Below are 17,278 nucleotides of genomic sequence, written 5' to 3'. Positions count from 1 at the left end.
AAGCATATGCTCTAATTTATGTTACCTTGGGCCTTTTCTAGCCAAAACCAACATCCCTCAGGAAATACCAAAATACGTCTGTCCTAAGGTAGATACCTTACGTCTGGGGAGGTAGGGGGTGGACAGCTAAGACTTGGTACTGAACAGGCACTGAGTAATCGTCTAATGAATGAAGGAGTATATGGATAAATAATCAAAGTGCGAATGCCTGCTATACATATGTAGGTATTCAGAATATTTTATATGCATTTATATGAGGCTCTTTTCCCTGATGACCTAGGAAGAGAAAAGATGGCAATAACATAGTCCTGTGGGTACTTGGGAAAGAAGTCAGGTGGAGAGAGAAACTGAAGGGAGCAAAGGGAAGGTAAGGAGAGAAGAAAAAAAAAAATGAGAGGGAAACATCTGGCTGAAAAAGCAAGGAGGCCAGCAGCTCTGAATGCGGATCACAATCTTTGTTAGTCATCTTTATCTTACTGGTTACTTTGCTGGACTCAAAGTACATGTTTCCTACGGTGGAAGCTCCCTTGTTTACTTATTCTTCCTGACCCAGGTTTAAAAGGCCTGCCTAACCATCTCAGTAGGATTTTCCTAGCTGATATCCTTCTGAGCTGTGGTAGAGAACAGGGAAGCAGTGCCCTCGTGGCTCCTGGATTTACAGTTCCTGAGGAAGAACTGACAAATAGAGGAAGACTTCCCTAATATCAAGTGAAGCAGAACCTTCTGGGCAGGAGATGTTGCAATGACAGGGCTCACCTTTCCACCTCGTGTTTGATGAGGCTTTGAGAAAAGAGCCACATTCTTTCCAAAAGTCAGGTCAGAAGCCTTTCCACACTTTGGTTTCCCAATTCAGCACCTGTAATGTCAAATAAAATGAAGGTCCTTGCCCCAAGTGAAGTCATCAGCAAATATCTCTTTGCTCTCCGGGGGATTGTGTTCTCTCACAACATCTTTTGGAATTATCACTTCATACTGAAACAAGGGTTTCATCTTTCCATGAGATGAATGGTGATGAAATGAAGGCCAGGGGCTCTGGGGGCAGAAGAGAATGCTGGTGCCACTCGTATGCCCAGGATAAGCAGTGAGATGAAGAGCACAGCCTCTAGAGCCAGAGTGTCTGGATCTAAAATTGGCTCTGCCAACAGGCATGTAAGTCACATATGTTTTATATGCTTCATGTAAAAATGGAATAAAAGTCTTATCTATAGGAATAAATAAGTCAATAGAAGTGACGCACTTAAAACAGTGTCTGCGTATAGTAGGCATTCATTGAGGTGTTGGTTATTACTGGGATGTGAGAACAGAAACAGTCATTTGCTCAATCCCAAGTTTATTTTGGTACTTTGTTTCTTTATTGTAATAAGGACCAGTGGTTTCAAGAATCCTAGAATGTTAGAACTGAAAGGAACGTTCAGTGGTTTCAAGAATCCTAGAATGTTAGAACTGAAAGGAACGTTCATTTTATGGCTATATGAGGCTCAGAAAGAGTGGAGCCCTGCAAGGCCACGCAGCTACCTGCTGGCAGATTCAAGACCAAACACCAGGCTTCCCGTTTCTAGACCACTCTCCACTCTACCACCCTCCTTCCTTGGAGGAGGATGTCCAGGACCAAGAAAGTGCTCTTAGGGCAATGATAACAACTGAAACTGTAGTAGCCCCTCCAAGGGCTCCCTTGTCACTACAAAGATAATCTTAAGTTGGTTCATTCATTCATTCACTCAGCACTGATTTTTAAGTTATTCTCAAACAGTATAGAAAAGCGAAACACAGTTCTCATTCTTAAAGAGCTTCTACTGAAATTAGAGCAATAACATATGAAGATAAAATTATACAATAATACAATCATTTATATTATACAATATTTATAAAATTATATTTCATAAATACAAATATATTTTATATTTATAAATTATATAATAATACAATCATTTATATTAAGTGTCTAAGTATTAGACAGCTTAGATATATTCTATCTAATCAGTTGCCAGTAAAAGAGTTTACAATAAAGTTAGTAACTTTATGAATTACTAAAATAAATGAAACCAAGCAAGCAAGGAAAAAGATGTGCAAAGTAGTTTGGAGGTTCAATAAGACAAAAAAAAGACACCTGGCTAGAAGGATCAGAAAAGTCTTCATGCAGTAAGAGTAAGTGGCATTAGATATGGGTGCTGAAACATGAATAGGTAACAGAATTAGAATGTGACCTTTTCCTTTCTCCTCCATGAATAATTACTTTCTAAATATAAATATATACAAATGTATACACATACGCATACAAAAAAAATGAAGTACAATTCTATATAAATTTTCTGTGGAATTTCAAAGACAAGTAAAACATAATGAATCCAAAAGGCAAGAACTTCCAGCACTTCCACCCTTATTCTGTGCAAGGCAGTTGAAGAATAAGAGGGCTTGTTTTAAGAATTATCATCACATATGAACTCCTAGTTCATATATAACAGTGGTTCCCAACCTTTTTGACACTAGGGACTGGTTTTGTGGAAGACAATTTTTCCACGGATGGGGATCGGGAGTGAGATGGGACTAGGGATGCAGGGGTGATATTTTCAAAATGAAACTGTTCCACCTCAGATCATCAGGTGTTAGATTCTCATAAGGAGTGCATAACGTAGACTCCTAGCATGAACAGTTCACAATAGGGTTCATGCTCCTATGAGAATCTAATGCTGCTGCTGATCTGGCAGGAGGTAGAGTTCAGGCCATAATGCTGGCTTGCCTGCCACTTACCTCCTGCTATGTGGCCTGGAACCTAACAGACCGGAGAGTGGTACCCGTCTGTGGCCCTGGGCTTGGGGACCCCTGATCTATAGGATACAAGACAGGTCAGTCCTCACAAGGAAGAAGAATGGTCATGATCAGATTTGGAGAGACAAGCTAATAGACTGGATTTCTATTGCCACCATGCCTGTGTATCAGGGGAGGTCTTAAATAAATTATTGGATAATACTGCAGGAGGACAGTCAGAGCCATTGCAGGACTCCAGGCTAGATAGGGAAGTGGGAATACAAATAGAGAGGAGGAGATTTGTTCTATAATACAGACTGTTTTCCAAGGCAGCTACGCCATCTTACATTCCCATCAGCAATGAAGCGGGGTTCCAGCTTCTCCACATCTATATTATCTTTCTTTTTGATTACAGTCATTCCAGTGAATATGAATTCATATCTCATTGTGGTTTCAATTTGTATTTTCCTGATGGTTAACGATGTTGAGCATCTTTCTGAGTGCTTATAGGCAATTTAGAAATCTTCTTTGGGGAAATGTCTGTTCACATTCTTTGTCCAGTTTTAAATTCGGTGGTCATTTCATCCTTGAGTTTTAAGAATTCTTAATTATGGCTACAAGTCCTTTGCCAGATATATGATTTGCAAATATTTTCTTTCATTCTTTGGTTTGTCCTCTTACTTTCGTGATGGTATGTTTTGAAGTACAAATGTTTTATAATTTTGATGAAGTTCAACAATTTATGTTGTTTTTTCTTTTGTCACTTACGCTTTTATTGTCATTTTTAGGAAACCACTAAGAAACCAAGGTTGCACATATTTACTTTTATATTTTTTTTCTAAAAGCTTTATGGTTTTAACTTTTACATGAAGGTCTATGATCCATTTTGAGTATTTTTTTTTTTTTTTGGCATAGTGTGAGAAAGTGGTCTAACTTTACTTTAAAAAAATAAACTTTACTTTTTAGAAATTTTAGATTTACAGAAACATTGAGAAGATAGTACAAAGATTTCCCATATATGCTATATTTCCCCTATTAGTGTGGTATACTTGTTACAACTAATGAACCAATGGTGATAAATTATCATTAACTGAAGTCCATAATTTATTCAGATTTTCTTAAGTTTTATATACTCTGCTTTATTGTTTTTTTTTTTTTTTATTTTGGGATCTCATCAAGGATACCATATTACATTTGGTCATCATGTCTCCCTAGGCTTCCTCTGGCTGTGACAGTTTCTCTGACTTTTCTTGCTTTTAATGACCTCAACAGTTTTGAGGAGTAGTGGTAGGACATCATAAAGTGTCCTTCTATTGGGATTTAACTGATGTTTTTATCATGATTAGAGTAGAGATACATGCCTTTAGACTGGGCTAGGGATATGTATTTTGCAAATATTTTTTCCCAGTCTGTGAATGGTTCTTCATTCTCTTAAAAGTGCCTTTTGCAAAGAAGAACATTTTAATTTTAATAAAGTTCAAACTATCATTTTCTTCTATATTTTCTTTTGGAAGTTTCATAGTTTTGTGTTTTACATTTATGTCCAATCCATATTGAGTTACTTTTTAAAAAGTTTAAGGTCTATGTCTTGTTTTATTTTATTTATTTATCTATTTTTAAGATGGAGTCTCTCTCTGTTGCCCAGGCTGGAGTGCAGTGGCATGACCTCAGCTCACTGCAACCTCAGTCTCTTGGTTTCAAAAGATTCTCCTGCCTCAGCCTTCCAAGTAAGTGGGATTACAGGCACTCACCACCATGCCTAGCTAATTTTTGTATTTTTAGTAGAGACCGGGTTTCACCATGTTGGCCAGGCTGGTCTCAAACTCCTGACCTCAAGTGATCTGCCCTCCTCAGTCTCACAAACTGCTGAGGTTACAACATGAGCCACTGCTCGCAGCCTATGTCTTGTTTTATATTTTTACACATAGACTTCCAATTGTTCTTGCACATTTGTTGAAAGGATGATTCTTTCTCCATGGAATTGCCTTTGCTCCTTTGTCACAGAAGACATGACTGTTTGTGTGGGTTTATTTCTAGGCTCTGTGTGCCATTCCAGCGATTTGTGTGTCTGTTCTTTCTTGAGTACCACACTGTTTTAATTGCTTTAGCATCATAGTAAGTCTTGAAGTTGGGAAATTTCAGTCCTTTGACTTTATTCTTCTTTAATATTGTGTTCGGTATTCACGGTCTTTGGCTTTTTCATATAAACCTTAGAGTCAGTTTGTTGGTACCCATAATGTAGCTTGCTGTGATTTTTACTGGGTTAATATTGAATCTATAAATCAATTTATGAAAAACTGACAGTATTAAATCTGTCAATCCATAATTATGGACTATGTCTGCATTCATTTAGATTCTTGATTTTTTAAAATCAGAATTTTGTAGTTTTCTGCATGGCTACCCTATACATATTTTGTTAGATTTATTTCATTTTTCAATGTTATTATAAATAGCATTTTATTGGTATATAGAAAAAACATCGACTTTTGTATATCAGTCATGTAACCTGGAAACTTGATATAATCACTTTTTAGTTCTAGGACTTTTTTTGGTGATTATTTGGGATCTTCTGCATGGATCATCATACCATCTGTGCATGCAGATAGGTTTTTTTTTCTTCCCAATTGGTACATTTTAAATTTCTGTCTAATCACACTAGCTAGGACCTCCAGTACAATGTTGAGTAGGAATAGTGAGAGAGAGACATTCTTGCTGTGTACACAATTCTTTGGGGAAAAATTTAGTTTTCGATATGATGTTAACATATTTTTTTTCTTTCTTTTGGTAGCTGTTCTTTTCAAGTTGAGGAAGTTCATCTTTATTTTATTTTGTTGAGTTTTATCAAGAATTGCTTTTGGATTTTTTAAAGTGCTTTTCTGAATTAATTGATATCATCATGATTTTCTTCCTTAGCTAGTTGAGGTGCTAGGTTATATTCAGTGTTGTGATGGGTTATATTGATTTGAATGTTGAACCGGATTTGAATACCTGGAATAAATCCCACTTGATCAGGATTTGTAAATCTTTTTTATACATTGTTGAATTTGATTTAATATTTTTAAAGGATTTTTGCTTCTATGTTCATGAGAGATATTGGCCTGTAATTTTCTGTTTTGAATGTCTGTATATTAGAGCCCTATTGATGGGCTGGTAAAGTCTGGGAGGGGAAACATTCTACAATCTTATGGTTAAATATCAATGTTTTAGTGTGCCTGGGTCCCTGGCATAAGAACTTCACAAGTGTTTCATAGCTCCCCTCACTTTGATAAGACAAGAAGGATATAGAGGGCTGGAGGCAGGAAAATGTACTTTCTCCAGTTGGGATTAGGCTCTGGTAAAATCTTTTCCCTGCAAAGTAGGCCTCGGTTATGGAGCATGGTCTACACTTATTTCAAAATATGAACTTTTTTCTATTACCTGCTAGAGCCATGAGAGTTTTCTTAGCTCTCACTATGAAAACCTGGTGGGGTTCCTAGAGGTAAAGCCCATGAATGTGTAGTGCTCCTTTGTATGACTGAGGCCTCCATGGGTTTCTCACTCGCAGGCTAGTCCACACTTAGCATCCAGCAATTTGTCAAAGTTACCATTTTAATTTTCCTATCAATTTATGGCACTAGTGATTCCTTCTCCAGGTAAGCTGATCTCAGTGACTCTCTGGGTTGGTTCGACTATCTGTCCAGATTTTGGAATGGCTGCCCTGAAACCTCAGTTCCCTGATGGATCCAAGCAAAGTGATTGACTTTTAGTTTATTCTTTTTTTTCTCTTACTGTAAGATTGGGAGCGATGACTTCCAAGCTCTTTACATGCAGGGCTGAAACTTCAAGTTCCAACTTCATTCTTTGCACTCTAATACGCAATTGTACCAGCATCATTTGTTGAAAAGACTCTTCTTTCCCCATTGAATCTTGTGACACTCTTGTCAAAAATCACTTAACCATAAATGTGAGAGGTTTATCTCTGGACTCTCAATTTTATCCTGTTGATCTGTGTGTCTACTCTTATGCCAATACCACACTGTCTTGATTATGATAGCTTTGTAGTAAGTTTTGAAATCAGGCAGTGTGAGTCTTCCAACTCCATTGTTCTTTTTCAAGATTGACTATTCTGGTTTCTTTGCATTTCTGTATGATTTTTAAGATCAGCTTTTAAATTCCTGCAAATAAGGCAGATAAAATTTTAAAGTACATTCCCTGGAATCTCCAGATCAGTTTGGAAAGTTTGGCTATCTTAACAGTATTAAGTCGTGACTCATTCCATTTATTTAGGTTTCTTTAATTTCTTTCAAATATGCTTCAGAGTTTTCAATGTACAAATATTATACTCCTTTTGGTAAATTTATTTCTACATATTTTATCCTTTTAGTGCTATTACAAATAACATTTTTTAAATTTCATTTTTAGAATGCTCATTGTTAGTGTCTAGAAATAAAATTGATTTTTATGTATTGACCTCCTATCCTGCAACCCTGCAAAACTTATTAGGTTTTTTTAATCTTTTCTTCAGGTTTTTTGTGGTTTTGGGTGTTTCTTTTAGGGTGGTCAGTTAAAGCTTCTCTAGTTCAATAAAAGTGAATTTAAAAATGCCCACAAGAGTTGTCAACTGGATTATTATACTAAAAAACTACTCTAGGTAAAGTTTGGTGATAAGATGAACAGTAGCTAGAATGAGTTATGGAGTTGAGAGGGGGTATTTTTGTCATGGGCCCGACTTGAGAGTGTTTATAGGCTGAAGAGAAGGAGCCAGTGGGAAGAAAGTTTGGTATTAGAGAAAAGAAGGAGATGGTGGATGAAGAAGTGGCAAAGGAGTCAGAAGGGAGTGGGTTAGGTGTAGCTACTGGTTCTGAAATACCTTAAGGTTTACCTTGTCTTCCTAGATGTTGGGGAATAGATATGAATGAACATGTGGACTGGAATGTACAATAAAAAAGTTGACAGGAAGCAAGATGCTGGTGGGGAGTATGCTTGATAACTTCAATTTCTGCATGACATAGGAGTCCAGGGGATTTGCTGAAGGGAGAGGTTTTGAGGAGAGTAGTGAGGTTTGGAATAATTATTTAGAAAACAATTTGGAATTTGAGAATTAAAGTCATCTTTTTAATAGAAAGTCTTTCTAATTAAAAATCTCTAAAGTCTTTTAATAGAAAGAATTATATTTTAAAAGGATAGAAAATTCTCTAAAGTTTTTTTTAATGGAAAGAATTCTGTCGAGAGGAATAGAAAATTCTCTAAAGTCTTTTAAATAAAATATTCTCCATATTACTAAGGCAACCGAAATCAGGCCAGAATGAAGGCAGATGTCTGTAAGATCCCTGCTGTGTTTCCATCTTCTGGATGGTTTGCCAAAAAAGTCTAAGAAAAATTTTAGTTAAGCATTTTGTAACGTATCCTGTGACCAAGACCTACTTAGCTTTGATCCCCATTACCCCAACCCCTTTCCCGAATTCTTTATTGTCTCTGAAATAGATCAATGAGGAAATGGTTTCTTTCCAAACCTCTGTTGGGGATAATAAACCTGCTATATGCCTGGTAGGATGATCATGCTTCTGCCTCAAGGCTTATAAAGAAAACCCTGGAATATATCCTCTGATGTAAAAATTAAATCCCAGCTTAACCGTGAAATCCTGGAATCTACCTCTTAAAATCTGCTCCAACAGAAACCGAAGTCTGAGCTAGTATTTTTTTCTTCCCCAGAGTTGTGCTTATGCATGTAGACGTGTTGTGGACTGAATGTTTGTGTCTCCCCCAAAGGTCATATATTGAAACCTTAACCCCCACTGTGATGATATTTGAATATGGTGCCTTTGGGTGGTAAAGTTAGGTACGGTCGTGAGGGTGGGGTGCACATGATGGGGTTAGTGCCCTTATAAAAAGAGATGTGAGAGAGCTTGTTCTTTCTCCTTCCATGCTTGCAAAAGAGGTCATGTGAACACATAATAAGAAGGTAGCCATCTGCAAGCCAGGAAGAGAGCCCTCACTAGAACTTGACCCTGCCAGCACCTTGATCTTGGACTTTCAGCCTCCAGATTGTGAGAAAATAAATGTCTGTTGTTTGAACCACCCAATTCATATTTTGTTATGGCAGCCCAAACAGATTAAGACATATTTTGGTATTGAGAATTAGAGTGCTACCGTAACCAATACCTAAACATGTGGAAGCAGCTTTGAAACTGGGCAATGGGTACTGGGTAGAGGCCAGTAAAGTTTGTTGTTGTTGTTGTTGTTTGTTTGTTTGATTATTTTTATTTTTGTAGAGACAGGGTTTTGCTATGTTACCCAAGCTAATCTTGAACTCTTGTTCTCAAGCTATCTTTCAGCCTCAGCCTCCTAAAATGCTGGGATCGCAAGTGTAAGCCACCATGCCCTGTCAAAATACCCCCTTTTTTATTATTATACTTGAAGTTCTGGGATACATGTGCAGAACATGCAGGTTTGTTATGTAGGTATAAACGTGCCATGGTGGTTTGCTGCACCCATCAACCCATCATCTACATTAGTTATTTCTCCTAATGCTATCCCTCCCTTATCCTCCTACCCTCTGACAGGCCCAGGTGTGTGATGTTCCCCTCCCTGTGTCCATGTGGTTCTCATTGTTTCAACTCCCACTTATGAGTGAGAATATACGGTGTTTTGGGTTTTCTGTTTCTGTGTTAGTTTGCGAGAATGGAATTGGTTTCCAGCATTCATCCTATGTCCTTGCAAAGGACATGAACTCATCTTTTTTATGACTGCCTAGTATTCCATGCGTGTATATGTGCCCAAATTTTCTTTATCCAGCTCTACATTGATGGGCATTTGGGTTGGGTTCCAAGTCTTTGCTATTGTGAACAGTGCCTGCAATAAACATACACTGTCCGTTTTGTCTTTATTAGTAGAATGATTTATAAATCCTTTGGCGTATATACCCAGTAATGGGAATTGCCTGGGTCAAAGGTATTTTCGGGTTTCTAGACCTTGGAGGAATCACCAACCACTGTCATTTATGGCCATACTACCCAAATAATTTATTTAGATCAATGGGGCATTCCCCATCAAGCCTACCATTGGACTTTCTTCACATTAATTTAGAAAAAAACCTACTTTAATTTCATATGCGAATAAAAGAAGAGCCAGTTATGCCAAGGACAATCCTAAGCAAAAAAGAACAAAGCTGCAGAGGTTCATGCTACCTGGGGACTTTTAAACTATACGTATAAGGCTGACTATAGTAACCATAAACAGCATTCGCGTACTGGTACCAAACAGTATTAGACCAATGCCGAAACAGAACAGAGGGCCTCAGAAATAATGCCACATCTACATCCATCTGATCTTTGACAACCTGACAAAAACAGGCAATGGGCGAAAAAGGATCCCTATTAATAAATGGTGTTGGGGAAACTGGCTAGCCATATGCCAGAAAATTGAAACTGGACCCCTTCCTTACACCTTATACAAAAATTAACTTCAAGATGGATTAAAGACTTAAATGTTAAGACCTGAAACCATAAAATTTCTAGAAGAAAACCTAGGCAATACCATTCAGGACATAGGCATGGACAAAGACTTCTTGACTAAAATACCAACAGCAATGGCAACAAAAGCCAAAATTGACAAATGAAGTCTAATTAAACTAAAGAGCTTCTGCACAGCAAAAGTAACTATCATCAGAATGAACAGGCAACCTACAGAATGGGAGAAAATTTTTGCAATCTATCCATCTGACAAAGGGCTAATATCTAGAATCTACAAAGAACTTAACCAAATTTACAAGAAAAAAAAACATCAAAAAGTGGGTGAAGGATATGAACAGACACTTCTCAAAAAAAAGACATTTATGTGGCCAATAAACATGAAAAAAAGCTAATCATCACTGGTCATGAGAGAAATGCAAATCAAAACCACAATGAGATACCATCTCACACCAGTTAGAATGATGATTATTAAAAAGTCAGGCAACAACACATGCTGGAGAGGATGTGGAGAAATAGGAATGCTTTTACACTGTTGGTGGGAGTGTAAATGAGGTCAGAAGAGTTTTGAGTTGCATGCTAGAAATATAAACATTAAGGATGGTTCTGGCATGGAAATAAGGAACATGTTATTGTAAACTGGAAGAAAAGCAATTCTTGTTACAAAGTGGCAAAGTACTTGGCTGAACTATGTTCTGGTGTTTTGTGTGAGGTAAAAATTGTAAGCAATGAAACTGGATATTTAGCTGAGGAGATTGCTAAGCAAAGTGTTTGAAGGAGCAGCTTAGTTTATTGTGACTGCTTATAATAACATGCAAAAAGAGAAACATAAATTGAATAATGAATTTTTAAGCAAAACGTTTTGGAAAATTCTCAACCTATCATTATTGCCAAAGAAGAAGAAAGCTTGTTCTGAAGAGAACACTAAGGGTGTGGCTAAACAACCATTTGAAAAAGAGATTGTGGGTGCAACTCACGGACTTAATCAGCCATATCATCAGAGGCTGGGAATAGAGATCGGATTATGCCATTACAGATACTGCCAGTTTGAAGTAAAGGAGACAGAGGAGGTAGTAGAGAATGGAGGAAGGCTATCAGACTTTTTGGATTTTACAGGATGAAACCATAGAGTATTTTGCTTTGAACATGTGCTGCCTTTCAGGAACAGAGAAGGAACCCAAAGATGATTCAGAGAGTGGGCTGCCACCACTCTCACTATGATTGGAGCCCGGTGGGACAGGCTGCCTCCACCTCAGTTTCAAAGGGTAGTACTGTGCCCAGCAGATCATGGATGGGGACCTTTCGGAGAATTCAATGGATGGAGCTTCCCCCTACCCTCAGCTGAGGTAATAAGGCTACCCCCACAGAACAGAAGGGATTGGGCCACCCATAGAGCTGGGGGGTGACACTGCCACTCCAATGAGCCTAGAGAGGGCAGAACATCAAACCAAAGTGGATAATTCTTGAACTTTAAGACCTAATGGAATTTGCCTTGCTAGATTCGGACTTGCTATCACCTCTTTCTTCTTTTGTAGTTCTCCCCTTTGAAATGGGAATGCCCATCCTATGCCTGCCCCACCACTGTATTTTGGAAACATGTAATGTGTCTGGTTTCACAGGCTCATCACTAGAATGGATTTTTTTTGCCTCAGGATGAATTATACCTCTAATGTTACCCATATTTGATTTAGATACTATTTAGATGAGACTTCAGGCTTAAGAACTGATGCTAAAATGAGTTAAGACTTCAGGGCTATTGGAATGGAGTGAGAATATATTTTGCATATGAGAAGAACATGAATTTTGGGAGTCCAGGGGTAGAATGTTACAGGTTCAATGTTTATGCCTCAACCCCTCTGCCATTTATGTATTGAGGCCCTAACTCCCAATGTGATGGAATTTGGAAAATGGGGCTTTTAGAAGGTAATTAGGATTAGATGAGGTTGTGTGGGTGGAGCCCTGTGAGAAGAGACATGAGGGAGCTTGCTTGCTGTCTCTCTCTTCCTGCACATATATGTATACGAAGAAGAAGTCACATGAGCACACGGTGAGATGGCGGCCACCTACAAGCCACAAGAGGAGAACTCAGAATGAAACCTACCTTACCAGCACCTTAATCTTGGATTTCACCAGACTCCATAACTGTGAGAAACAAACTTCTTTCTTTTAAGCCATCCAGTCTATGGTATTTTGTTATGGCATTCTGAGCTAAGACAGGAGTTAATATTTATTAAATACCAACTATGTGCTGGGCACTATGCCTCATTGAAACAAAACTAGGAAGTAGGTATAGTATTTCCAATTTGCCTATGAAGAAAATAAAGCTCAGCATGACACAGCTAGTAAGTGATGGCAGATATTATCACATTGCCCTCCACTCCAAAGAAGCTAAACTGATTTATTCTCTCACCAACCATCCCCTCCCCACACACTTACCAACCTTGATAACTAACCACCAATACAGAAGTATGTCTTATTGGTAGGGTTTGATTTCATTTCTCCCTTTTTCAAGCTAATGATTAAAAATGACTGACAACTTCTGAACTTGGTACAAAATATTGTCTTTGATATAATATGAGCAGGTATACATCTATGTTACTTTTTCAATGGCTATATTTTGTATTATTGCATATATATACCTCTTACTGTATCTATTTATTGAACAAACCCCTATGCCCCATAAAACACTTTTAAGTTGTATCAAGTCCTTCTCTGTTCAAGAAAAGCAACAACAATTTTTAAAAGATACTGCAATAAACAGCCAGTATACCTATCTTTGTGGTTATGTGTAAGTTGATTGGTAGGATATAGTCCCAGAAGTAGAATTGATGTTCAGAAGACATAAAAATTTTGTATCTTATGTAGTCTTCTCTACTAAAAAAATTTATTCTGTGTTTTCTTCTAGTTCCTCTATGATTTCATTTTTTTACCTTTATTTCTTGGATTTATTTGAAGTTTATTTTGGCATCAATAGTAGTGAAAGGTTGAACCTTAATAATTTTTACTAATGCCATTTATTGACAAATCAATTTTCAACATTGATTTGAAATGCTGTTTTTATTGCATAAAAAATCCTCATATATACTGGTCATCTTCTGGACTATCAATTCTATTTCATTGATCTAGTTTTCTAATTTCAAATTATTTAATATCCCCATAGCAGCATGCTAAAATGCAAAGGCCCTAGAATGAGGATTCCTGAGGTCAAATCCTAACTCTACCATTTATGAAATATGTGACTTTAGCCTAGCCCCTAAAGTGTATTTGTTCTTCACCTTCCTCATCTCTAAAAAGATAAAATGTCAAACTAGTATTGCCTAATGACTTCTTCCCTAAGCCAAAATCTTGAGATGGACGGAAGAGGGAAAGGAGTTGAAGGAACTCCTCTTAAGAAACCATACTCAGAAAGTCACGCATACACACACAAACCCATGAGGATTCATTGGGAAGCAGAAGACTGCTGGGGACTTATATAGGTAGAAAGTGGTGAATTGGAAAGGGAAGGCATCAAGGGGACCTTTTAGGAAATAACTTGAGAAAAGGAGATTCTAGTTTTACCCTGTTTTATTACCTACATTGTTCTGGGGGAGTTGAGCTCAGAGGTGAGATTAGGGAAACTGAAATTGGTTTGGAACTGAGTGATGTGTTCCTAATACACTGTAAAATTTGGCTGAAGCTTGCCTTTTGGGTGAATATCAGAGGATACTCAGAGCCCCACAAAATAGCAGTCTCAAAACCCAAAACAAATAATAATGCAACTGAAGGAATATACACTAATGATGAAGCTAGGACTCCCAGGTTCGCCCTTTCCCTACTGCTCTCGCAAGGAGGAAGGTAGTAGTACCAGCTCGAGCCTTAGGATAACATCACACATCACAGTGCTGAAGGCTGTCATGGACGATAGCCTCCACTAAGACAGATGAAATATCGAAGTTAGCTGGCAAGTGGCTGAGTTGGTATTTGAACATGCTCTCTGATTACAAAACCTGTGTTCTTCCTACGAAGTAATTTTTCTCCATTGGTGGAATTCTTCAATAATGACAACAATGACAACTTTCCTCTTGTCATTCAATATGTGACACTATTGGATCCTAAATTTCTTTTAGTATAATGATTATAATAATAACAATAAAAAACTAGACAGGAGAATTGCTTGAACCCGGGAGGTGGAGGTTGCTGTGAGCCAAGATCGTGCCATTGCACTCCAGCCTGGGCAACAAGAGCAAAACTCTGTCTCAAAATAAATAAATAAATAAATAAATAAATGTTTTTTTCAAAGTTACAGAATGTTAATAGGGGGATATTTAGTTGCTTGACATTTTCTTGTCTTGGCTTTTATTCCTCAAATCTGACACAATACAAGAGACTTCTAACTGGCTTCAAGGATCTCCTTAGCCTGGCTGATCCTAAACTCATCATAAGAGATGTCCCCAAAAACAAGTATGACTGTGTCATTTTTTAAATTCAATTCAGAATCCCCAATGTTTACCCACTGACTACAGGCCAGATTCCTCATTATGAATCCTATTTTGTGCTCATTATCCAGGAAGGGGTCATAAGATATTAGAGGGATTCTTGAGGCACTGTTCCTGTTAGTGTAAGGTTAAGGGATTAACTGAACATCGGATAATCTCTGAGGTCCGACTCAAACTAAAGTTTTCAAGTCCCTATACCAATAGGCTTCAAATTATCTCCTAAGCCTCGTCTTCTCTAACTCCTTGATATAAATCTATCTTTATTTCTTATGTACTTATAATTTTTGCCATTAGAAATGTATTTTCATGTAAGTTCAGAATGCATAAAGCTTGATATTTAAGAACTCAAGATCAATGAAGCCTTTTCCTTCTGCTTCAATGACTTTATTAATTCAGGTCTTCATGTTCCATAAATTGTCATTGATTTAGTAATTTGATGAAAACATTTATATGCAAATATTCCACTAAAATGTAAAGCCTGTAGATACCAAGAAGTTTATTCAGCCATAGATAGAGTCTTAGAATAAAACACTCTGAATACACATAAATGAATAAGATATAAGAATATAATTGAAAAGCACTTATACTGGAGGAATTTGATTATGTACGTCCCTGGAGATAAAATTTTATTAGAATCACCTTCTCTCCATCCTGTTTTATTTCAAAGACCTTTCATATAGTACATTGCTTTTATGTTTAGAGTTTATGCCTAAATTTAACTCCATTATTCTCTTAGTTACTTTACTATTTATTTGTTTAAAAAAAGATTTGAAATGCTGGAATACAGTAAACCATTGCAAAGCTTCACAAAGTTCTAAATGCTTCTGGACTCTTTAATAACTGAGTTATCCTAGATAGTTGCTTTCTATGTAGCTATTCTTTTAAGAACAGCATATTAAAATCATTTTGTCATTCCAAAAGAAATTTTTCTACAATGAGGGCATCCTCATCAGAGGATAATGAACATAGTATTTTAGTTATGATTAAGATCATCACTAATCTTTTCCCTTTCTTCAGTACCATTTATTGGGTGAAGTTGACTACACAGAGTCTGTATAGGACAGGAGTGCTTTCATTTTCATTCATTCCAAAACAATTTGAAACTTCAATTTTGTTATTTTCTTATCCAATGAATTATTTAGAAGTGATTTAAAATATCTAGCTGTCTGGGTTCAATTTTTAAAAAATTTCTAATTTTAACATACTGTGGTAAGATAAGTGGTTTGTATATATATATTTAAAATTTTGCTGTAATTTCCTTTGTGGCTTCTGTAAGGGCATTTTTTTGGTAAATGTTATCTAAGTAAATAAACTGTGTATTCTCAATTAGGTGTAAGTTGTATGTATATCTATTAGCATAAACTTATTAATTTTATAGTTAAATACTCTATATTTTTATTCATAGTACATCATAGTAGGAGACTGTAACAGACCACTATGATGTGATGTGTATTTGTTTTCTTTTGTGATTTTACCAAATATTTAGGTATTTCAAAATGATATTGAGGCATTTTAGGTTCATGATCATTATATCTTGCTGGTAAATTATTTGACAATGTGAAATGCCCTCTTTTGATATTTTTAATGCTTTGGCTTTCAATTCTATTTTGTCTGATACTGATGTTGCTGTTCTCATCCTATTGTTAATACCTGCCAGGTGTAGCATTTTTCTATTTGCATCTACTGAAATTTTATTTTAATAATTACATTTTTTTAAATTTCCAGGGTTTGACTTTGGTTTGTTTTATCACAGATAGCTCCTCCTTCGTTATTTTGATGCCATACTATATTTGAAGACACTAATTAAACTTCTTAAGAAAAGTCCTGGCCAGGCGCAGTGGCTCAAGCCTGTAATCCCAGCACTTTGGGAGGCCGAGACGGGTGGATCATGAGGTCAGGAGATTGAGACCATCCTGGCTAACACGGTGAAACCCCATCTCTACTAAAAAATACAAAAAACTAGTCGGGCGAGGTGGTGGGCGCCTATAGTCCCAGCTACTCGGGAGGCTGAGGCAGGAGAATGGCGTAAACCCGGGAGGCGGAGCTTGCAGTGAGCTGAGATCTGGCCACTGCACTCCAGCCTGGGTGACAGAGCCAGACTCCATCTCAAAAAAAAAAAAAGTCCTTTTCTTACCATCTATTAAATTTTTCATAGTTGTAATTCTGTTGAGCTGTTATATGTATTTTTTATGGAGGCTACATGCTAAATGTTGTTGATTCTCGACTGTGGGCTCATCTTGCTGGTTTGAATTCCCTCCTAGACTCCTTACACTTATACTCCCACAACCAGCCTTAGGGAAGGTATAGAAACAGCTTTTGAGGTTTGTGCTCCTCACTGTTTTCAGTGAGAATGAGGGAAAGTTGGGATGGGTATTGCTGGCCCTGCCCCTCATTCTTAGGCTGGCTTCTGTGCAATGACAGACTTGAACTGGTAGAGAGGTAAAGAGTGGAATGTACATGGCATGACCAGTGTGGATGCCTCAACTCATTTTCTTATCATCTGCATTAGCTTTCACCTCCTGTCTAGTCCTACCTTCTACCACCTCTAAGCATGGGTACCCTTGGTGATGCTCCCGTCTTCTGTGGTGGGACTTTTTTTTTTTTTTTTTT

The 17,278-nt window shown here is 37.2% G+C and overlaps 1 protein-coding gene across 1 annotated transcript in view; it reads left to right on the top strand.

The window, feature by feature from the left end:
* The first annotated feature begins 960 nt into the window (after nt 1-960).
* TDRD15 (tudor domain containing 15) overlaps nt 961-17,278 on the top strand; it is a 77,229-nt gene continuing 60,911 nt past the window's right edge. The window contains 3 exon segments of the mRNA XM_017876833.1: nt 961-1,149; nt 11,356-11,539; nt 12,220-12,337. The gene's annotated coding sequence lies outside the window, so the exon portion shown is untranslated.

The sequence above is a fragment of the Rhinopithecus bieti genome, unplaced genomic scaffold, assembly GCF_001698545.2.
Source record: "Rhinopithecus bieti isolate Rb0 unplaced genomic scaffold, ASM169854v2 scaffold_7681, whole genome shotgun sequence".
NCBI lineage: Eukaryota > Metazoa > Chordata > Mammalia > Primates > Cercopithecidae > Rhinopithecus > Rhinopithecus bieti.
Note: the sequence above shows the minus strand (reverse complement) of the source record. Positions and strands in the feature narration are given on the sequence as shown.